The sequence below is a fragment of the Ostrea edulis genome, chromosome 2, assembly GCF_947568905.1.
Source record: "Ostrea edulis chromosome 2, xbOstEdul1.1, whole genome shotgun sequence".
Classification (NCBI taxonomy): domain Eukaryota; kingdom Metazoa; phylum Mollusca; class Bivalvia; order Ostreida; family Ostreidae; genus Ostrea; species Ostrea edulis.
The window spans coordinates 28,151,483-28,177,190 of record NC_079165.1 but is presented as its reverse complement, the minus strand read 5'-3'; the positions used below and the strand labels follow the sequence as shown (position 1 = coordinate 28,177,190).

The following is a 25,708-nucleotide window of genomic DNA, read 5'->3' as shown; positions in this document are numbered from 1 at the left end:
ACCAAAATGTGGATACAGGTTAATTCTGATAAATACTTGTTAATTATCATGGGAGATCACTGTTTTTACTAGTTATTCATACATGAATGGAGATGCACATGGCCCTGCCTCATTGCATCAATAGAGTATCTAAATCTCGGCACTATCAGAGGAAGTTCTGATCAAACTGACCCATTGGGTTTGATTTAGTGATGGCAGCGGACCCTGGCACTGGTCAGCATCCAGCTGATTGAATGACCTTGCTCTGGACGGTATCTCTCTGATTTAGTGGTGTGGGTCTGGTCAGTCGGTCTGCTTTGTGACATTTTTATGTCTGGCCACTTCCATGAGACTACAGCACCTGTTATTCTTTCTGGTAACCATCTCACATTTTATTTCAGTAATTCAATCAGCTAATCTTCAGAACAATCCTCCACAGAACCATAAAGCGGGGATCAGGTTGATTGACCACTGCCCACTACCACTGTGAACCAGTTTTACTGCCCATCTGAGTACAAATAAAGGGGTCTCCATACCTTCTCCCCCCCAAACAGCAGGAGGGTTTACAACAGTCATCAAAGTTAATGTTTTTCCTCAATTGACTGAGCAAGGGAGATGACATTTTATGAAAAGGAATTCAATTATATTTTAAACCCACTCAGGAAGACTGGAAATAATCGAGTTAGAGGGTATGGATATAAAGTTGGGCTGTTGATGACCTCCCTATCAGAGGGGGCTCGCGTCATTGTATTGTTACACCATGAGAACTTTATTAGGTTTAATAATTGGATTTTCTTGCCTGATACACACACACACAAGTTTAAAACCTTCAGAACTTCATAAAACAGACAACATGTCTCACATGAAAGCAACATGATGCTGAAGAAAACCTTTTATTCAAAATATTTCTAAGGTTCAGGGTGCTTGCTTAGTCAGTTAGTGATTTCTAAAGAATAGGACAGAGAAAATTCGAGTCTCTAAGGCCTAACATTACTCCGACTGAATTTATCGCATAAAAAACATAATCTTAACAACTTTTATACAAGTATCCCTTTTTATCACATTAAAATTTCTCAATTACACCCTAGTCCTGTGATCTCCTACACAATGCAGTGTCCACCACATATGGTCCAATGTATTTAATGAAATCAATATAACGATCATAGCCAGGGCAAAACAATAGATATGTGATGTCAATTGTGTCTATGTTTTGAGGTCATCATACAATTGAAACAGATTAAAATCAGGAGTTTATTTTGTGCAACAGACAACATTTGATCCACATCCAATAGCGAACTGCTTACATCAAATCTCCCCGTTACAATTCCTTAGTATACCCGGCCCCATACACGTGATATGAAAACTGTAGACAGCCTCCACCCCCAATTCCCTCCCCCACCCTTCAACTTAAAGAGTTAGTTTAGCATTACATGCATGAGCAAGGTGAAAAATTATCAACCTTGTCACTTTACTTGCTAAGACTTATGTTTGTGAAAAGATTTAACTGTAAGCGTGATTAATTATAGGATTTTGAATGGATCTCAATGTATCGCTTCCAATAATCCGAGATTCCTCTGATTCTTACACCCCCACCCCCATCCCACCCCCAGGCTTCCTCCGTGTCACAATATAAAAGTGGGGGTACACAGCAAACTTGAATCTATTTAGGAGATGTAAAAGTTTAATTATTTCATCAGTGGGTTAAAGGTTAGGTCATTCTGTACAATGTGATATAATTGTTCTGAGACATGAATGCTGAAGTATTTCATCAGTGGGTTAAGGGTTGGGATTCTGTACTTTGTGATATTGTTCTGAGACATGAATGCTGAATTCTTTCATCAGTGGGTTAAAGGTTAGGATTCTGTACTTTGTGATATTGTTCTGAGACATGAATGCTGAAGTATTTCATCAGTGAGTTAAAGGTTAGGATTCTGTACAATGTGATATTGTTCTTAGACATGAATGCTGAATTTTTTCATCAGTGGGTTAAAGGTTAGGTCATTCTGTACAATGTGATATTGTTCTTAGACATGAATGCTGAAGTATTTCATCAGTGGGTTAAGGGTTAGGATTCTGTACTTTGTGATATTGTTCTGAGACATGAATGCTAAATTTTTTCATCAGTGGGTTAAAGGTTAGGATTTTGTACTTTGTGATATTGTTCTGAGACATGAATGCTGAAGTATTTCATCAGTGGGTTAAGGGTTAGGATTCTGTACAATGTGATATTGTTTAGATTCACTCTATAAATATTATGTCAATACTACACGGGATGAATACATAACCTTATAGCCTTTAGGGATATTATTACCTTGACATTAAATACAGATTTATGAAATTCTTTTTATACACATGCATGTTGCAATCTTTATTACCCTACAGAAGTTTTCTGCCTGTTTTTAATTTTATCAAACTTTTTTTCATTGATGGAGGATTAGTATGTAAGGTGGGTGCGCATATGGGGGGTGGGGTGTGTTTCCAACCCCCACTCCCCCAGAGCTTGGTAGAAAATAAATATATTGTATTTACTTATTCTTATGCACTTCCAGTTGTAAAATACTAAGTTTTACTCTCAAAAATAGATTGGTGAAACTGTGCATGTGGTGACAAAATCGCACCCCAGAAAGGATTCAAGTTTCTCCTATGTAAATGTACCTGCATTTGTCCCAACGGTAACCACCAAAAGTATCACACAAAAATATACAAAATAAACATTTTAAACTTCATTTTAAAACCAAAAATGATTTACACCTTTACATAGGCAAGTATAAGTTCTTTTAAAAGTTGCTCTGTTCACTAAGGTGATGATAAAAAATTTACAACTTAAATTAAAAATGAAGAGAACTTGTTGCAACACTCACCAACATCATTCACAGTACACAACGAATAAATCCACCCGTGTGACAGCAATCACGCTCTAGTCCATGTTTCTAAAACTTTACACAATGTTTAAAAAAGCCAAGCCACTATTACAACAAACTTCTTCCAGTGCACATTATATAATACATCCATTGCAATGTTACATTGCTCCCTCCATTAACAATTATTTCTCAGCTGCAGGTCTGCCAAGAAGTGATAAACAAAAACAGCCAATCAAATCAAGGCAACACTTTCATGACCCCCTGACCCCTGCAGAGGGAGTGTGTCTTTAAGCAATGCCACATAGGGAGCATTTATCTTGTGAAATGATTTAGCAATGGATAACATAACCCTGATATTACATCAAAGCTTCTACATGTTATCATTGCCTCAATCTGTTCCTTTCTACACTGAACATGTATTTAAGTGGAATTTTTTTTTAATTCCCTTGAGTTGAGAAACCTCTGACATTTCGATTATTGTAATTACCAGATTTTTAAAGTCTCTTTACAAAAGGATCTTAATACATTTTTCATGTCTTCCTAATTCAAAATGGACTCTGTGACATTTTCATTTCTTCTGTCCCATTTAGGTTTCTCCATAAAGCACAATTCTCCGTGGAGATCCAGACACGATGCCACAATGTCATTATGATTAAACGATTACAGCCATCAAGACTTTGGTCCCCCCCTCCATTGCAGATTGCCCCACTTTCTGCTGCACAATGCAATCCCCATTAATGCAGATGGAACAATTACACAGGGATTCACTAACACAAATTGATGGACTCAGTTACTCCGAAGATAATCACTCTGGAAGCAGGAAATTGATCATCATATTTAGGCAGCATTATGACAATGGTACCTCTCTTCTGTGGAACAGGAAGGCAGAATCCCGAGTGAAGGGGGTCTGATAGAGAGATATTAGTAAGCTACTGTATAATACAGACAAACCTTACATACCCCAATCACTGTAAACTGATAGAGAAATAATATAAAATACAGTCACACCTTGTTAATGATCACAATCACTGTCACCTGATAGAGAAATAATCCACTATAAAATAGCCTTGCTAATGAAAAAGTAGCTTTCACTTTCCAAAAAAGTAGGGAGAAAGAGGAAGGGTTTCTTTTACTTTCTTGTTTATCCATACGATGTTCTCCATTTTACTGAAAACTTTATGTAAGTAAAATCACTGGATCAGAATATCCAGCGTACACTGTACCTTATGTAGGTGTGGCATATAAAAATTCCTTCTCGAGACATCTTAATAATGACAAAGCCTGAGAGAGTACAGAACCTGCACGTTCATATACTAGTATTCTACAACCTCCAAAACATTTCACCTGTCTCAAACTCTTCAAGTGGCAAAGATCTGTACAATTTATCTATAATAAATTTTTTTTCATTATTTACAAATCTTTTCCTCATTTCTTGGTGTTTTTTCTCTTACTGTTTTGTAATGCATTAACAGCTGCGAGGTTTTACAAGAATTCCTCTCTTTCTAACTGATTATGCAATGCAGATCCACACTCAAGCAATTTCACTTCAATCATCAGAGACAAAGCTCAGGTGAAAAAATAAAAGTACTCGAGTATAAACAACATGCCCAGCTGCTTGTTCCAGAGTCATGTCATTCCCACATTAGCTGCCAACCCGCCTCAACATTCCCCGAGTCTGTGGCTTCCTGAGCAGCCTACCAAAGAACTTCACAGATATACAAATGTCTCATAAAGCACAACAAATGTAAACACTTCATAAACCAGTGTTTCTGTCTGGCGAGAATGTTACCATTACTGAATTCAGGGTGACTGTAACATAAATTTGGCAAAAGTCATGTGCTATGATTTCAATCCAAACTATGAGAAAGATTCAGACACCCAATATAATATGTTTCACCTGACAGGCTACATGTATTTATGGTACCTTGTGTGTCAATTGGTGAAGTCACCCAATTATTGCCTATCATCGACTAACCCAGAGGTCAGGAGGTTGGCAAGATTTGGGGTAAATGTGAACTGAGGAAGAAATGTGATGGAATTCTATAGATATAGAGACTGAAGGGGGTGGGGGAGGCTTTGAATTTTCTACATGCCTGTGTGCCTCTAGATTGCTCATTAGCCTGAACACTGCTGGAAAGAAAGATGAGAAATGAAGAGAGAGAGAGAGAGAGAGAGAGAGATGTGTGTGTCAGGTTAAGCCATTTGAATGCTGTAACATTCAATTCAACTCGACAGTTCTAGAGAGTTAGACAACTGCCATGATAGACAATCTATGTATTAAATCCAACATGTTTTGATGTCATATCCAATAGGAATGTCTAAAATACATGAGGGGTGGGTGGGTTGGAAGGTAATAAGGGAGATAACCCAAAACTATTACTAATCTTTTTAAATTTCAAAAATAAATTCATAGATGACTTCCTGTACTTTGAATCCTTAAAACCTACAAATCTCATTTTTCCTGAGATGTCAATACCTCTTCTGTTTTATGTTCCACTGTGAAATCTTGATTCCTGTCGTGCTTAGAAAAGCAGACTTACAAAATACAATATTCCAGCAAGTCCCCAGAGACAAATTCTGACATGATAAAGAAAATCAATGAAACAATAGGCAGTGGATCAAGACTTAATATGCAAAACATTCTCCTCAATCCTTATGAAGAAAGCATGTTCTCAAACCACTCCCGTGTTCCGTCACTCAATCAACATACACCAGAGATCTCTCTCTCTCTCTGACTCTCAGTCTCTCTCTGACTCTCAGTCTCTCTCTGACTCTCTCACTCCCTCTCTGTTTCTCTTAATCTCTCTCCGATTTTCTCTCTCCAATTCTCTCTCTGGTGTTCTCTCTCTCTGATTCTCTCTCCCTCTAATTCCCTCTTTCTCCGATTTTCTCTCTGACTCCAAATTTTCTCTCTGATATTCTCTGCCTCTCTCTCTCTCTCCTCTGATTTTCTCTCCCTCTCTTTCTCTCTGATTCTATCTCTCTCTCTCTCTCTCTCTCTCTCTCTCTCTGTCTCTCTCATTGGACTGGAGCATTTGTAAACACTCAGAAATTCCCAAGATCTTTACACTTCCAAGTAGTAAATCCTTTTAATAAAATATCTGCTACAGTAAATTCATTCAATCAATTTGCAACTGACACAAGCTTCCAGTAAAAGGAGGCCAGTCATGCGATATTCTAAAATACATTCTTTCTTACATGCAACATCACACAGAAAAACAAAAACTTCAGCTTTATTTAAGAATATCAGCCACTAATCATTTTACCCGTAAATCCCTATTGTTCATCTCTTACTACTTCAGTTGATCAGAGCTTGGGGCAAGTGCATTTTATGTCACTGCGCTTAAATCTGTGCATGAGAAACGTTTTATTTTTCAAGCCTATGGTGCGATTACTTCCCAAAACGATAGATGATCACTGAAACAGAAAAATGTTGGGCCGAATAAGGACTGCTAGTTCTCATCCATGATGAAACTAATTCCGTCATGAAGCTGAGCAGTCAGAGATGGCAAAAATTTTGTGACAGCCAAATATTCGTTCTCTCCACTCTCACACATATAAATATTTAAAACGTGTGCCCCCTTCCATTACAATAATTGTGATGTGCTCCATTTTTTACATGCCGTATTAATTTTTAATACATCCCAATCTTCCCCAGTCCCAGCTTCCCATTGTAAAACGACAATAGAAACCACGTAAAAAATAATTGTCAGATGGGTCTCACGAGAGATTCGTCAAGGAGAAATCTTCATAATAGATGAGACTCTGAATTGACTTTCATAGAGAAAGACTGATATTTGTTCCATTCAACAATATTCCATTATTTAATCTCAAAATCAATTTGTGCTTAGTAATTGGGGGTGCCACCAAAAAACTAAGCAAATATGACTTACATCAAGTCTGTGTCAGCACTGCAGGTAGAAGTTTTATATCTTACAAAATTAAAAACATCATCAGAAAGTTGACTGAATTGGTATAATACATCATTATAGAGTATAAATAGAAAAGATTCACCCTCTTCACACAGAAAACATCAGTAACCTGTTCAAAAGTTCAAACTCATTATGGAGCAAAAATACCTTGAAATGCAGCAAACTGCCAGATCATAACTCTTTAATATGCATGTACCTAAATGCTGAATTCCATGTTTTATATTGTTTGTAAAGGCAGGTACAGGAATGAAAAATTTACCTGCATGGAAAGAAAATCAGCTTACCTTGAAGTCATAGATATCCATTAGAAAAAATAAATTAGACATGTAATCCTGGTCACAGCACACTAATACCACTACACAGAGCGAGAAAGAGCAATTAGTTTGAGCGAACTCCGTAGGTGAAACGTGCAGGAAATGGGAGACTCTTGGTCAATTCTCTTCCATCGGTTTTGATCTTGTGTCATTGACTCCTACACCTGAAGTAAAAAAAAAAAAACCATCACAAATTTTAATTCCTTTCTGGTTTGGCTCTCCTCAATGTGATGGAACAGCGTGCATATTATTGACAGTACAAGCTTACATTGAAACGAGAGTGCGTCCTGCCAATACAGTGAATTGCCGTCCGTCAGTCTCTCTTAATGTAAAAAGTTGACTGACGGCAGTTATCAGCTTTACATTAATAATGTATCTACCTTCCACTTCTGATTTCTCCCAGCATCAGGGAATACTTACACAATATTCTACAACATGAAAACTATCAAACGTTTCATTTATACCTGTAACTTTCCACGAAATCTTTACACTATTAATAAGGTATGTGTTCTACTTAGCATTCAGTCTCAGGTTATTCAATTCCTTTCTAGATTCAGTCACTCGATTCAGTTAGTCGGAAGGAGGGATAGAACATGCCACAGCTGCCCATTCGTCCATTGTTAATCCATTTGTTTGTTTATCTTGTTTGTTTGTTTTCCTAAATGCTTACACAATCTACACAGTCATGTTTGAGGGGGAGTTCAATATTCAATAAGTCTGTTTAAAAGAAAAACTTTGGATGAACATACTCAGTGACCAGTGACAATAAGAAAAACATTCCTGCTCTTTGCAAGCTTCTCAAACATCAAATGTAAACATTGTGGACAGGTAGTCTTCTATTTATTTAAATGAGGGAACTTCAATTCTTATCCCACTCGTACAATTATTGTGGCGGTTCATTTAACTGGATTGACATAAATAACAAAATCTCCTTATTTCATTGAGAGGGTGACATTAAAGAACTAGTATATAACTGATATGGTATTACTAGTGTGACACAGAAAAACATTGATCACGGAAACGTGCGATCTTCACCCCCTCCTTTTACAATCAGCACAAGCTCTCTTAAATTCCTAGACCAGCATGAAGATATAAACTAGCCCCAAACCATCTGAACAAATAAACAGCCAATTGATAGAAAGTTGATCATTGCACACAAATTAATTGTGTATAGTTCATTCAATTAGTATCAGGTGTAGATTTAAGCAGGGGGGAGGAAGATAATCCTCCAAAAACCAGAGATATATACCAAAATACCAGCAGCTGCAGCAGTCATTTTGGGATGTTGTGCATTTACATCAATTTTCAAGGCTAGTTCCGTCCCAAATAAATCTAATTGATGGTCTGATGTATTCACAGGCACTGGTGTCTACATGCTTTGTTAATTTATTCCATGTGATAATGGCTTGGCAGTGTACCTGAGAGAGATAATGAAACAATTTCCTGGTGTCGTCAAGCGGTCATTTCAGGTCAGTCTATCTAAAATGCCTCCTCAATCAATAGAAATCTACATTTACGATCTCCACTGATCCAAGACCGACAGTCCAGCTTGGAAGACAGTCCAGCGTGGAAGACGTGGTCAAACAACCCGCCGCGTAGCAGCAGTAACACAGTATAGACCCCCCTATTTTTCAGAATTTCTTCTTCAACTACAAAATTCCTATCAAAGCACAATCATTTTTGGACAATTGTAATTTTCCACTTCGGCATAGACAAAAAAAAATAAACATCATTTATAAACTTAACCAGTCTTGTTTTCAATAACTCTAAAATACTTTGTTGTCCATGAAAATGTTTTCTTGCCATAAAAAATCATTACTTTCCATATATTTCAAGTGTATAACCAAAGAAATTAAGATTCGGTAATTTTGGACAAACAAAAATAGCCAGTACATCCAGATACATGAAGATGCAGAGGCAATGTGTGGTGCTAGTTCCCTTCAAGACTTCTGAAGCTCAAACTTTCAGACATCAATTTGTCGAAATCAATGCAGTAAGATAAACCCCTGATAACCGTCCAGACCACCAGCTCTCCTGCTGTAGCTGCCATAAAATCCATACCATTTATGACTTTCATAATATCCCTAGCTACTTTCATCAAATAACATATCAAAATTATCCTTTTATCTTCCATAAACTTTTATTTAGTATTTACTCATAATTACAGCCAGTTGCGGAATCGATGCCCTGGAAAAGGTCGGTGTTTGAATTAGAAGCAGTTTCCAATAGAAATGGTGACCCCTCTGGTTCTCACAGGAAGTGCAGTATTCAAACTGGAACTAAGCACCATCCATCATATTGAAAGGGAAATCAATCTTATCTATATCTCACCAACACTTACACAACAGGGCAGTGTTGCTTAATGAAGTTGTCAATTAATCAAGGGTTTCTGTCCCCCATGTACACAGAGGGCTTTAACATATAATAATGTCCTTACATAGCAATCATCTCTTACATGAAGACTGCAGCCTCATAACTGCTCAGGCACTCAGAAAAGTCCATAAAGGTGGCCACTTAAGTACTCCAGACTCTTACAATCAGTTTATAATCAGGGAATATAAAAATGTCCTGTTTCTTGTATATTATAAAAATGTCCTGTTTCTTTATATCATGGGGTAATTTATATAGACATGCAAAACTGATTATGTAGAAACTATTCTTTGTTTAAATTGTATGGTATTTTGGTGGTTTCCTTCTTTTTTCTTTGTTTCTTATGATATATAACAAATAAAACTAAATGTTTTTCCCTATACAAGTAATTACATTTTTGTAATTTTGTTTCTATATATGATAAGATATAAAGCTTTATTTCTAGTCAGCGAGTATTGCGCAACACATTTTGCAGAGCTTGAATGACCGACATCTAGCTGTAATTAGTAAAATACACGTAACCATTTAAACATAAAACAAACTTCACGTATATAAGACACATGCACAGTTTCAGGTGTCAATGTAAGGATGTGTCTCTACATTGTCATAATGGCCGACTTCCTTTTAAAACAAGAATGAAAAAATAAATATCAGCAATATTTTTGTCTATACATTTCAAACATCATTGCCTATATATATATATATATATATATATATATATAGTTTAAAGAAGCTCAGTAGACTAAATGATGTCGACGTCGACTGCTGAACTATAAATCATGGGTTCAAGTCCAGCAGGGGTTTTAATCTTTTAAAGATTTCTTTCTACTGAATCTGCATTTTCGGACAAAATAAAGAAAACTTTAAAGTTTTTGATTTCAAAATATTGTTGCACATATCCTCCACTTTTCATCCATATCAAATTTCTCTGATGCAGCATTCCTCCTTAAAATGGACATCACGGACACATTAAATGACTCAGAATTATAAAAATATAGAATCATATACAATCCAATGATTTATTTCTGACAAAGCAGGGGTATTATACGTACATATTGTGTGCAAAAGGCATATAAAATTTCTTAGAGTAATTAATAGGAGCTCTTCCTGACTGGGTACTATATAAAGTGTACATTAAAGCATATAAAATATTAAGGCGATATTGATAAGAAAGTGCTCTTAGACTAGTTTTCCAGCAGCAATAACTCTGCTGGTTAGAAGAAACTACCAATTTAAGATCCCCTTCTTTTGTTTTCAGATCAAATAGTCCCTAAGGCAGTTCATAGGAGAACGACAGATATCATGTATTTTTCAAAATATACAAGAACTGATGCCTATCTCATTCCCAGATTCTTCAACACTACAAAACCTTCAAGACAATATGCGACATTTCTGACATTTTCTCCAAAATTATTTTTTCATCTCCTCGATGATATAGGTTTGAATTTTATAATGTAGTAATATTATCAAGCTTTGTTTATTGACCTGAGTAGATCAGAGGTTATTGATCACCTAACTAGTAATGTAATGGTCCCAAGTTCAATATCCAATTTTTTCTCTTGAAATTTTTGCTACCATAATGTCCATTTATACAACTTACTGTAATACATAAGAGCTGACATTACATTACCAGGAACTATCAAAATATGCTAACTCTAAAACAGACATGGTATGCAGAAACAAGATACATGTTGTAGGATGCAAGCAAAATGTGAAATGTCACGAAAAGTATACTATTAAGAAATGTCACGTACGTATATCCCCAACTTGTCTTCTCAAGCCTTCAGCCCTTGGGCTAGCTACTTAGCCTGTTATAACCCATGATATGGATTTCAGCATCATGTAAATATTCTTTTCTAGTATCTGTGTATCAAAGTATTTTCTGAGACAAATGCTATTTTAAAACTCCATACACAATGGCTGATCAATCTTGATAGGCCCTAACTAAAATTTCTTTACTTGATTGTAAATAAATAATAAATTAGAAACATGATTCAAATATCTAAAAATTATACCAATGTCTACTATTTAATAAAGTCATGTACTTGCCTATAATTAATCAGAAAAACACATTTCCATCAAAAGCTTGACTGGGTCAGGTTATGATCCAACAAGATCAGATGACTTCAACATGAAGCCCACACAACACTCTTCACCTGTCCTGAGAAGAATGACCTGTGTCCCACAGGTAGTCAGGTGTGATCACCGCAATAACAAATAACTGTGTCAACAATATCAAACATCACAGGGACCATCTACAGCCAAGGGCACCTGTTCCCACCCAAAGTCCAAGAAATCTTACCTCACTGAGGGGATCTGCATAAAAATCCAGTCCGGTCCGATTGATAGACTTCGACTTATAACTCTACATCATAAAATGAAGTAATCCGTGCATCAAAACTCGACAAAGCCACACATTTAAGGTGGAAAAGGGTATTAAATTTCTAGTGAGGTATTTTTTCTGGTTTTTGGTCAGCTGATCTTAAAAGGGAGATGAGAAACCTTGATAACACTGTATTACCTTGATATGTGAGAGACTTAATTGCCATCATCATCTGTCCTAATACCAACCATTACAAACAAACTTCAGAGCCCCAGAAATTGAGAGCAATAAAACACATTGTCCTGGCTTTTCCTTATTCAAATAAATTGTGATAATTTTATACGCACATGTGTTCACTTGAAAATTGCAATTATCCGTCTTTTTATGAAACCAATCCAAAGAGAAAATTTCCCCCATAAAAACGTACAGGACAGATAAAGGCCTCCTGAGAAATATGTAACATGTTTTCAGAATATGTTCAACAGACTGTCATATTGCACCTAGATCCCCCAGGTAGATAATATTTTACCTGTAGTATCCTGACCACCTACTCCCATCCACTGCCCCAGAACCCACTACTATCTGTCACAATATCTCCCACATAACAATGCCAGCACCCTGTAAAACTTTACTTTTTGACAGTTTCATTCTCTAATGATCAGTAATTAGCACTCATTAGCCAACCTCTCAATGGTAGGGTTTCCAGGTTCCTACCACATTTAGATAAACAATTTAGATAAATCCTGACATTGTTTGTGAAACTCAATGAAGACAGCAGGTTAACTCTTGATAAATCAGATTTTAAAAAACTATGAAGTCTAAATCAAAAATATATATCTAGAGAAAAAGAAATTTAAAATACTCAATATACAAACCATATTTGTAATAGTTAAACATTCAATTTTATCATTTTGCAAAACCAATCTCAAGTAGAGATCCTGAATTGGTATAGAACATTCCTATAGTTGCATGAATGCCTTCCAATACCATAAAGCTTTTAAAATAATTGTAACACACACAAACAGAGCTAATTGGTTGTCTGTAAAACAACAGTCCTTTGATTCTAATCCTACTTTTTGACAACAGAAAGAATTATCAACACCTTGCAAGCAACATGATGACAAAAATCACACCTGTCTGCAACACCTGATAAAAGGGGATCACTATGACTGAATGGGCAGACTAATTGCTAAAACAGAGCTGTGATCTAGTAGTGTCCCACAGGGCTCAATCTAAATACAGCAAAAACAATCAATGTCACACTGGACAAATGTTTAAATTCAAATATGGTTAATTGGTAAATTGTTGTAAGAATTTAAAAGCATCCCCCTCCAGTCTTTACACATGGACTAACATGTGCTTGGTTATCATTGATTCCTACTATTAATGGTTTCTATAGAGCATGGTTAAAATACAGTACTAGTACTAGTAGTAGGAACTAAAAGTAATTCACACAGAATTAGTACCAACATGCATTAATCCATTATAAAAAGTTTATAATTTTAAAAAAAAGTACTCACAAGAATTACAACTCTAGACCCAGTAAAAGATAGAGGTCCCCCAAACAATATAGTGACTGTCTGAAACAAAGTATGGCAGTCCCAAACAGATGTTGTAATATTGTTTACTGCCAGATAGGCCAATCACCAAACAAAGGTATCCCTGTAAGATTTCTGCTCCAAACCTTGATAAACAGGTAGTTCCCTTATGTGTAATATTAGCAACATTCCCAGCAGGTGAAAACAGGTGACACACTAATCACTAATCCCTACTAGGATACTACATTTTAAGAATGACTTTGTCACAGTGTCAGAAAACTGATAAGGGTCCTCAGAAAACAATAGGGGCCCCCACAGCCCACACAGAGGAACCTCAGATAACCAGTCTGGTCAGAGCGGATATTGAGCGAGGGGATTTTCGTGACTCAACGCAAACAAGTTTGTGTCAACAAGGAGTACAGAGATAGCACGAAATATATTATTCCTTCAAAAGAATGAGCATCTGGTGTAAATACACTTTGCCAAAATCTAAATATTTACCTCTCGAAATAATGAACAGCTCAAATTCCAATTAGATTGGTTAATGGGTAGGCTTTCAGTCTGTAAACTGTGCTATAAAACGATGTCAACAGACACTTTAAAGGACACTATCGACAGGGAAAGTCGCGAGTACAGGATTATTGGACATTAGAAGCTTCTCAGCCAATATTTGTTACTCAGTCAATGTGCTTCGGTAAAAAGAAACAGAAAGTGAGATGATTTTTAAAGATATGCTAAAGAGGCCCTGAAAAACTGAATAATGTCCCTGATCAAACACCTTGAATGTGTGAGTTAGAAGCTTTTAGATGTTACACAAAGATACCATGCGTATACCTAGTCTCAGTCAAACATTTAAAGGAAAACCATACCTACAGCCATTAAATTTTCATTCCAGATCTGTTCACATTTTCAGTGATTGGAAGATTCCAAATCGGTCCCCTGGACACTTCATACAAAGCCATAAAGTGGAGATAAATATGAAATAATAGTCTCTACACAACCTCCCAGCCACAAAGTCAACATCATCCCCTTTCTAACAAGCATGTTCTCCATTCAGCTATGTTTACCCTCAATTACAAGCACAACAGGGCCCCAATCACCACAGTGGAGAGAGAATCCTGGGAGATTTTACAGTCCCGAACAATGGGATGATGCAAACAAATCGTAAAATTGTAAAAACGTATATCCCATCATTAAGAAACTCCATCAGGGGCCCCTATTAGATTATATTTACCCACTTCCAGTACTTCTGTTTGTTATGTGGGATAATAAGCTCTAAAATGACATTACTACAACCAATGATGGCTCCTCGTTAGTGAGAGGCAAATGACCCTACTGCAGTGGCACCTACATTTTGACAGAATATTTCTTTATACTGAGGTCCGTGCGGAACATCTTGACTTTTTTAATAAAACTTTTGTTTCATAAAAAAATTTCAACTGACTAGGAAAGCATGAATTCTAATAACTTTGGTAAAATTCCTACAAAATTAAAGATAAGTCACCACAGTTTCTTCGCGTGAATAACAATTCATGTTTAGAATGTTTGAAAAGATCATTCCGAGATTTCTCCGACTCTTACTCACTTTTATATAATTGTAACATCTTCCCTACACATGTCACAATAGAAAAGTGGGGGTACTCAGATTATTACCAATATATCTTCTATCAAAAGTCAGATTAAAAAAAACAAGTACCTTATCTCACCAGAATCCGTACGTAACTCCAAAATGTACTCAACTCAGTCCTTGTCTGTCCTAAAACTCTCCAAGTGCCAAATTGTACGGGGTCACCTGCTGAAATATTAACTTAAATATCCAACCCAGTCCTGTTTGTGTTACGACTTACAGAACACATTATGGGCTTCAATCTGCAAGGCAAAACACATTCTATCTATCAGCTGAACAATTAACATCTAAACCATTACACAAATACCCCTCTTTTTTTAAAAGAAAGTGAACTTAGGACAAGCCTTTTTTTGCGTAGGGTTTAGCGGTGAAACATATGAAATGCACAAAGAAAAGTCATTATATCTCCAAGGCACTTTACAATACGTGTTATCAAGACAAAATCTCTGCTCCCAGATTTCTTCCAAGTTTGTAAATTTGTAAATTAAAATTGGTTTCCTGAATGTGAAATACCAGACTGCACTCTCCAAATGAAATTGCTTCAGAGGAATTGAGGAAATTTTTTTAAATAGCATATTTTGTTACGGGCTTTAATAGCAAAATAGTGATGTAAGCGCCCATTTCAAACAGACTAATTCCTCAGAAATACATATTCTTAACCACCAAGTGATGGAATTCTCCATTAAAACAAAATTTCTAATTTTCTAGATCATATCGTAAGTTTCGCTAAAAGATTCGGAAGTTAAGCTAAAAAGTTCTTTACAATTCCCAAAATGATAAACTTAAGTGACAAATACTTCTTGATGGGTTATTGGGTATTTTACCACTGAGATATCAAACTTAAATAAGGCGCACAAAGTGCACTGAAAAAGAAGTGACACATGCGAGATACACTGGTGACGCCAGTGACGTAATCTTCGCAACACTTAGCCACAGGGGAGAGAGATTGGAGCCAATACGCACTAGCTTCATACACCAAATGAAACATTGTCTTGTGTCGCAGAAATTTCGCAGATCTACATGCCAGTCAATGATGTCTAGTCTTGCAACAGCAGAAGAGGCACATGCTCAATCAACAAAATGTCAAACTTTGAAATCTGATATTTTCCTGTCAAAAACTCGAGGTACTCCTCTCTGTCCATATATTTGTACAATGAAGTAGACTACTATGAGGAACAAACAATGACAAACAACCCTTATCTGGTCTGTACAACATAATGCTGAGGTGAGGAACTAAAGTTTGATTTACACAGAACAGTCTGAATTTAATATAAATTCCACTCCATTATCAATCAAGAAGTGTGTGAAAGCAAGACAAATGAGAGAAAATAAAGATAGAGAGAAAAGAGAAGAAAGAGAGAGAGAAAAGATAGAAGAAAGATAGAGAGAAAATATAGAGAGAAAAGAAACAGAAAGAGAAAAGAAATATAGAGAGAAAAGAGATAAAAAAGAAAGAAAAAGAAAGTGAGAAAAGAAAGCTAGAGAGAGAAGAAAGATAAAGAGAAAAAGAGAGAAAAGAAAGATTGAGAAACAATATGGAACACAGTGGCAACGAAAAGTTGCTGCCTCTGGGCTGTTTTATTGGGCATTGTTAGGCCTCTGGGCTGTTTTATTGGGCATTGTTAGGCCTCTGGGCTGTTTTAATGGGCATTGTTAGGCCAAAATCAAGGTAAAACAAGGATATATCTGCTGTTGGCCACAATTTATCAAAACATCCATCACCTATTTAAATTGTGCAGGAATAATGCATGGAGTCTTTACAATTTACGTAATGGTGACTCTGATTTTTCTGAAACTGTCACTTAATTGCTGGAGAAAGGTGGCAGAGATCAATACAGATGCTCCATCTCCTATATCCTCCCCACCTCAATCTCATTAATTGCTTCAACACAATGCCAATAATTACTGTATTTAAATTTGTTTGAAGTCCCTCAGCTGCAACAGTAGAAAAATTATCTGATCCAATCTTCTCTTATTAAGCAAAAGCTTTAACATTTCTTTGATAATAAACTTAATGTTAGGAATCTATAAAAATAATGTTCTGTTCTGGGAAAACGGGCATCTGAATTGAACTATTACCTGAACAAAAGGTGAGCAATTACCTGTAGCAGGGCAATCAATATCCGACCCTTATCCATCACCTGAGTTATCGAACACAGAGGCCCTACAGAAACAACATCCCCAGGTCCTGACACACAGCGCATCTGATGTAACTCGGTGTTCCTATGTCTGTTCTCCGACACTGTGTTTACTAATTAATAAGTACAAACAATTAACTTGCTCGTTACAATTCATTCCCATACCCCACAAGGGACAAGTTGAAATATTGATGTACGTGTTCGATTCAATGTAACATGTATATATTACGTGTGTCCTTTTGTATTGTATCCATTCATTTAAAGAGCATTGGGAAAAGAATATCACTAAAAATCAAAACCACCCCTGTATCTAAGCTCATTAAATCAACTGCTAGTCCCTTAACTGTATTCAAAACACTACTATAAATAAATCACTACTCCCTTAACTATAATCCCGTGGGGATCCGGGTTAGAAGAGGTCCTCAGTACCCCTTGCTTGTCGAAAGAGGTGACTAAATGGGGTGGTCCTTCGGATGAGACCGCAAAAACTGAGGTCCTGTGTCACAGCAGGTGTGGCACGATAAAGATCCCTCCCTGCTCAATGGCCGTAAACACAGAGCATAGGCCTAAATTTTGCAGCCCTTCACTGGCAATGACGACGTCTTCCTATGAGTGAAAAATTCTTTAGAAGGTTGTTAAACAATTACTACTGTAGTAATTAGGGCTACATGTATATGACCATGGATATCAGTCTGGGTAGCTCAGTGGTTAGAGCACCTGACTAGTAATGCAGGGGTCCCGGGTTTGATTCCTGGTCCAGCCAAAGATTTTCTCCCCTCTCCTATACTACACTACCAACAATCCTTAACTTTACGTACTTTTACTAAATAAACCAAACACACTGTATAAATCACTACTACCCTGAACTGTATTTAGCTGATTCTCCCTGAACTGCATCTAGAACCATCAATAACTGAACCATTAATAACTGAACCGTATCAAAATTCTCCAATCAATAGCTACTACCTCACAAGATGTCCACATATGACTGAGATCAGTGGACACTTTGATTTGTTTGAAATTTTCTAAGTTGAAGGGGCATAAACTATGCAAAATAAAATTTGAAATGCACTGAATACAAACCAGACTCATGTATCCTTGTGATGTATCTATAATATCCTGAATTTTAATTCATTAAAGTCCATGAAATGACTAAGATAATGAGCAGAAACTATAATGAATTGTTTGAAATTTTTTAAGCCCAAGGGGAACAACTCTGTCAAAATTAATTCAACCAGAACCACCAAAAAAAATTTGATCTGGATATTCTCATCATGTATGTGTATATATATATATATATATATATATATATATATATATATATATATATATATATATATATATAAACGGAGTGGACTTACGCACTGGTTTGACAATCTTGCTAGGCGGGTGCTGTACGTCGCTGGTTCGACCCCGGGCTGGGGCGAAAATTTTCAGTACCTAGTTGTGATTATTTAGTGCTTTATATATTAATTAAATGATTTTCACATGTATCGTTTAGATCCTAGGGGTAAACGTAAGGTTGGGTGTTATAATTGTTTGTTTGTGCTTTATATTAAATATTCTATACAATTGCATCAAGAGATCCACTCTCCTTATAAAATATCTTAAACACTGAATGACACAGCGACTGTGTGGGATTGCATCAGTGTGTATAAGTAGCGCTTTAGGAGCATAACAAAGCTTCCTTTTTAGGGAAGTCGTTGTGGCCGAGTGGACTTACGCACTGGTTTGACAATCTTGCTAGGCGGTGGGTGCCGTACGTCGCTGGTTCGACCCTGGGCTGGGGCGAAAATTTTCAGTACCTAGTTGTGATTATTTAGTGCTTTATATATATATATATATATATATATATATATATATATATATATATACACACCAAATTTCAGTTGAATACTTGTATCTGTAGTAGAGATAATGAACGGAAACTGAATTATAATGGAATAATAGGGACAGAAAAGGGTAACACTATATGCCCCAGCCATTTCATGATTTGGTGTCCGGATCAAAGCTAAAAAGATTTAACAGGAATGCAGCCAACATATTGCAATCTATCTGTAACAAAGAATTTTTTTCCTCCCAGTACATCATTTTCTTTCTCAAATATTAGATTAAGGATCATCTTTCTTTTGATAAAAGAGATGATTCCCGATTGTAAGAAAATTGGTTTTTGACAATTTTTTCCGCCTTTACAGTGTGGTATTTTGTGGAAGTCTTTTGGCTATAAATGGAAATATAATGGAGCTGAGGACTATTAGTCGATATGAAAAGGAAAGACTCCGGAAGAAGAAATATACTGGCTGTTGAAACAATATCAATCATAAATGAAATTGCGGTTACCGTAGTAATAGTTGGTGGATACTATCTACTGTAAATCAAGATTCAAATAACCACTGCAACAATAATGTTTCCGGATCTCACAGCAAAAGTTATTTGTCATGTAAATTTAGTTTACTGATTGCTTTTGATGCATTGTCTCTGAAAGCTCAAGAGTATGCAATCCTACTATAACATGTGGATTTCCGAGAATGTGGCCAAAAAAAAAGAAGCAAAGTAGGGTCTTCCTCAACAATCACTTGAACTTGTTTATGAGACCAATAATCAGGTTAGCATTGGTAATCGCTTTCTGGGACGATGGGATGATAAATAGTTATATTCAACTTAATTCAAGTATTACAAATGAGAAAAAACTTCTGTCTGGCTTTTTTTAAAGAAGTGTAACTCTTGAAACTAAATCTAAATTTTCCATTTGGTTATTGTAATAGAAAAAGAAACTATTATAACATATGTATAATGTCTACATACATGAATTTGATTGTGTTTTCTTTTAATGACTAATTTCACCATTATTTTCAACATTGAAATACATCGTGTCGTAGGCTCCACATCATAACGACTGTTGTCACTCTAGTAACCATGACATCATAACTAGCTACTTTAATAACCTGTTGGATACATTGTGACATCATAACAACTGCTGTTGTCACTTTAGTAATCATGACATCATAACTAGCTACTTTAATAGCTGTTGGATACATTGTGACATCATAACAACTGTTGTTATCACTTTAGTAACCACGACATCATAACTTAACTACTTTAATAGCTGTTGGATACATTGTTATGTCATAATGATACTGCTCTCAAACCCAAGCAAATGAGAAAATCACTGAGGCATGAATTTGGGGATTGTATAAATTTGTATAGTTCTTTCAAATTCATAACTATTTATATAAGCATTGAAGACACCATTTAAGTGTGTATGATGCTAAAGGGCAGAGTGAGAGCACAGAATTAAATGTCCCCATAGCTAAGCTTGAGTACATCATATTCCCATGACATATCAAGTTCATGAAAATATTTTATTTATTAATGTGTTTTCAAAAAAATCCATCAACACTTTATTTTCATGAAATCTGATACATGTGTCTGTAACAATAGCAGAATTTTCATGAATCATTGATAACAATTTTGTTTAAACCACAAATTCCGAAAGGGATGGTGAAAAATTATTGAAAGAGTATCCATTCCTTATTATCTGTATGAATTTCAGACAAAAATTTAATTTCAGAGAAAGTTTAACAGCTAGGCCTAGTGAGCTATCATTAATCATTTTTCAATGATTCTCAAGGAAAGTAACTCTTGCATGCTCACAACCTTCTTCCATAACAAGAACCCTAGCTCACACAAATTTTGACATACTTGTCGTCAAGGCTCCATGTACCTACGATAGGGACACTAATTTTTTTATGCCATTGTCCTGCTTAAACAACCTGACAATTATCTCATTTGAGATGCAGTTTATACATTTAAAGTAAAACATGGTTATAGCGAACCTACACAGCCATCTAAAAACACTTCATTAAAACCAAACTTAGTTATATCCAATAAGATTTTCATTGTTTTCCTTCTCTCATAGGGGAATAAATGTCACTTTGCAATAAGCATGAATTCATTATAAGCAGGTTAAATTATAAGCATGTTTTACTGTATATAGAAATGTTAAATACAAAAGTTAGCCTAATGCACAGGGGATCACCGCCCAGACAATTTCATTAGCCACTGTCTGCAGTATAGTCCCACCATTGTCTGAATTATTTAAACTAATGCTATTTCTCTGCACAAAAGATCTGCATTAATTCAATAATCAGTCCCATTCTGACAAAAATTGGCTTCAGCTGAAGTACCTGGAAACCGATTCCCGCTTGTATAAATAATGTCGAGTTTATTGGTAATTATAAAAAAGAAATTGTTAGTTTACTGCGGATCCTGATTCCAGTAATTGTGAGACGACCTCGCTTCAACCACTGGAAAGTGGACATTATGTTCCCATGACAATCAATATTGGTAACACCATAAATAAGCAAAACTGAGGAAATTTAATCACCTTTTAGACAATATACCGGTAGTTCTGATATGCAAATAGTCTTAATGAGACATTCAGAAAAGCTTGAGGAATAATCAAGAAAATCGCTTTCCTGTAGGCACCTACTTTTATTTGATTTCCAGTGGGTTTATTAAGGTACCAATTGAACTCATAATTTCTAAAACTAATCATCTTAACCCAACTGATAGCTAGATTAGCACTCTTTAATTTAGATTTCTGTGGCTCATTTGCAAACATATATCACAAATAATTTTCATTTTATAGAGGATTTTGTAACATCTTGCATTCAAAAGGTGCCAAAAATATAGTTAGACATTTAAAAACTGTAAACAGCATCCCCCAGGGTCCCCTACCACTGTGTCTTGTCTCACTTCCAACATGACTATTAAACTGTTCCCCACTTGACTGATGAAAAGTCATTAGTAGCCCCTGCCTGCCCTAAATGTTCGACAAATGACAATCTCGCTGCTGAAGATGGCATCTTCTGTCTTTTAACATCTTTGTTCCAAGTTTTCCGCTAATAATTATTTTGTAATCAATTTCCATTAAATATTTTCTTAAGCAAAAAGAAAATATTAATTCAAAGGAAAACGAGTTCAACTAATGAGCCAAAATGACAAATGTGGATTGTCCTGCATCTAGCTGGGTGTGATTATGTTTTGTAAATGTGAAAAAATTGGAATAATTTCCCTATCACTCATTGGAAACAGCAATCGTTTTCTTCCATTTGTGTTTCTATGATTAAATGATACAGATCTCGGCCACATGCTCACCACAGACATTGGTCAGGGAATGGGAACCAGACAATGGGCACACACGACCAGAGGATATGAACAATCTTTCATTCCATTTGTTAGTGTTATTAAGATTAAATTCAAAAGACACAGAATGAAATCTTAAAGGCAAACTACATCTCACTGTGCAGAAAACATCACATATCCATGTAAAATTCAATTTGTTTGTTCAATGTCTCATTTTTTCTGATTTATTTAAATGGAAATCCTTTACTTCAAAAAATGTTTAGATGGTCCAGGTATCAAGGCTCGAGGCATCAAAAACGAAGACGAATTAACAATTCTACCAGTTAACCAATGGAAAAATCAGTCACAAACACTACAATTATATTCATATAAGGTAAACTGTCGGAAGCTCATATCTCCATAAAATATAGATATATACAGTGAAACCAACATACACTGGAAGACAACGCTTTTGTCGGAATACAAAGCTTATCAGAATAAACAGCGTAAAAAACAATGAAATTGAGAATGAATGCCCAGTAATTGATTGTATATGGTTAAACATTCCTCTCGAGAATCTTTCACTCATATCGAGACGTCAGCATTTCCAGTGAAGGGCTGCCAAATTTAGGCCTATGCTTGATGCATACAACCTTTGAGCAGGGAAGGATCTTTATCGTGCTACACCTGCTGTGACATGGGACCTCGGATTTTGCGCCTTCATCTGAAGGACTGGTGTCAGATTAGGCAATTTTCACTGTATACGACTGTCAATCTGGATTACTCTATCATTACAATTTCAAACAACATACCAATCCATGGTTAATATGCTCATGGTTATAATTATCTCATTTTTGAATTCCAATATTGCTTATCTTTGATGTTCAAATGGTCATGAAAACAGATATTCCTTGATTTGAAATTAGTTTTTCCTCTCTAAAACATCATCAGATTTATAATGAATGTAATAGCCAATTCATTAGTGTCTTTAGAAGCACAAATTTAATTAAGACTTAATTAATAAGTCTCTGGCAACTGATATTCTAAACGTCAGAGTTTGAGATCTGATAAATTCAGTGAACCTATAATTGCCTCAAGTCTATAAATTTGTACTTTCACTAAGGTCTATGTAAAAAACAAATAAATGACAACAGGATTCTGAGAGACTGACAGAAATAAACTTGTATACAAACCATAAAACATGAGAAACAAGCCTATACATTCTCTGAAAATTCCACTACTGAGGAAATCAAGACATGGGTCCATGGGTGGATGCATGCAGAGAGAGAGATAAAAGAGAAGAGAGAGATAAGAGAGAAAAGGAGAGAGAAAGAAAGAGAGGAGAGATCTTATCATCAACAATTCCAACAGAGAGGGAAAGAGGGGAGAGAGAGAAGAGAGAAAGAGAGGAAAAAGGAGAGAGATCTTAATTAACATAAAAAATTTGAATACTGAGAGGGAAAGAGAAACTGATTTCTTCAGCTTTTTGATTTGTTATATGATTCCTCTTAGCAGAACTACAAAAAGGTGTCAAAAGAGTCTTTAGATGACCCAGTAAGGATCCACCAAGGGAACAAGAGGTGAGAGGACTATAATGATCTCCACTGACTGGAGAGCTCCTTATCTTCATGGTGACAGCCTTCCCTGGATATCTCCAATGGAGACTCCGTAAATCAGAGTTCAAGATTGACAATGCTTAATTAAAACAATCATCTTCCATGCAAAAACCCATTTGGAATGGTGATTTGAAATCATTTGCATATCTCCTTAGACTTCATTATATTTATGGTGAATACTCAGCTAAGCAATCTGTTTCACTTTCTCTTGTAATGGAAGAGAACAGCCAAGATCTTTCATTATACACAGAAAATTCAGACCTTTTCACATTTGATATTCCCTTACTGATATTTTAACTGCACACTCGGGTGAAAAAAATGAAGTATTTTTGGACATGCTATACCCTATTGCACCTCTGGTGTATCCAGGGATCAGTGTCTGCCCTTCTCTTAATTTTGTATTCTTTATAGGATTTATGAGATTGATCACTGTTCGTTATCTTCACTTGTTCATGAATATATTCTTACATTCACTGTGTGTGTTCCACTTAATTTCTGCTGAAATCCACTGCTTGTCATTTGCAACTATAAAGACATGGTTTGTTTCAATCTAGTTATATCGGATTTTTTAGAACTGTCTGTCTGCATGTGAATCCTACTTCCCGGCATTGTTGAAATTGTTGGTATATAAGTTTTCTGTTTATTTTTTAACTTTTGTTTTGAATAGATGCAATAAATAATGCTTACATATATCACTGAAGAGACATTATTTGTCGAAATGCGCATCTGGTGCATCAAAATTGGTACCGTATAAGTTTTACATTATGACCCCTGGGTCAAGGCCTCTGCTGGTGGACTGTTAGTCCCCGAGGGTCTCTACAGCCCAGTAGCTAAGTACTTCGTTACTAGCTTGAAAATACGGATGTATATTTAATTGCTGTTATAAAATTTAGAAATTCATTTCAAAATTAAGGATTATCTCCCTCATGCATAGCTCTTATCCTTGGACGAATTTGGCTCCACTTGTTTGGCACGCTGTTTTTGGCTATATTTAGATCTAAAACTTCATAGTTATTTCGGATTTCAAACATTTCGGTTGAGTATCACTGAAGAGACATTATTTGTCGAAATGCGCATCTGGTGCATCAAAATTGGTACCGTATAAGTTTTACATACATGTGTCATATGCTGATTTATTTCATGCATTTTGAGTTTGTCCTTCTTGAAATCTTGCCCTTTATTAAGGAATGAATTTATTATTTTTTTGTTGGATGGAGGTATTCCATAAAAAAAAAAAAAAGACGGAAAACTGCTGCGCATAATGCAAAAGTTTTCCGTCTTTTTTTTTTTCGTGGAATACCTCCATCCAATGAAAAAATACTAAATTCATTCCTTATCATTTAATATTTTAAAACATAGAGTTTATATGATAAAACATTACATGATTTGAGTTGATTTAACGAGTTATTCTTGGACTATACATTCTATGTCATTTCGAGATGGGCGTAGTAATTTCTGAATACACAACTTTAAAGAAAATAATAAATCCGTTAGGCCTAATGGCGACTTCCATGAACTGTTGTTTACTGTTGAGCAAACGGGTTTCTTGTGGACTGAAGAATGCAGTTTTGAAAGGATGAGTTAGAGATAAGTCCTGTTGAGAGAAAATTGCTGGAATTTTGTTGAGTGGAACTGGAATTATCAGTACTAACTGAAAGCTTGGGACACATGCATAATCATGATGTGGGATGCCAGGTAGGTTCTCTTGAGGGTTGTCACGGCTTTCAGGTGGACAAGTGAGTGTTACAGAGGGGTTTTCGAGTTTTATCTGTGAATTCCTAAGGCGTCACAGCTGTCGTAACGTCTTAAGGAAGCTTCATTTCGGTGTCCACTCATAAACATATCATGCCGGAGTTCGAAACCATAGTTGTTATGGGCTACGA

The 25,708-nt window shown here is 35.9% G+C and overlaps 1 protein-coding gene across 36 annotated transcripts in view; it reads right to left on the bottom strand.

The window, feature by feature from the left end:
- LOC125682376 (teneurin-m-like) overlaps positions 1–25,708 on the bottom strand; it is a 95,867-nt gene that overhangs the window by 49,784 nt on the left and 20,375 nt on the right. For 11 of the 36 annotated variants that reach the window (XM_056156612.1, XM_056156576.1, XM_056156604.1 and 8 more), the window contains one exon: positions 7,057–7,250. The gene's annotated coding sequence lies outside the window, so the exon portion shown is untranslated. Of the gene's footprint in view, positions 1–2,840; positions 4,535–7,056; positions 7,251–11,758; positions 15,335–17,046; positions 17,689–25,708 lie in introns of those variants that run through there. The other 25 variants (XM_056156601.1, XM_048922906.2, XM_056156599.1 and 22 more) reach the window with 11 other exon arrangements.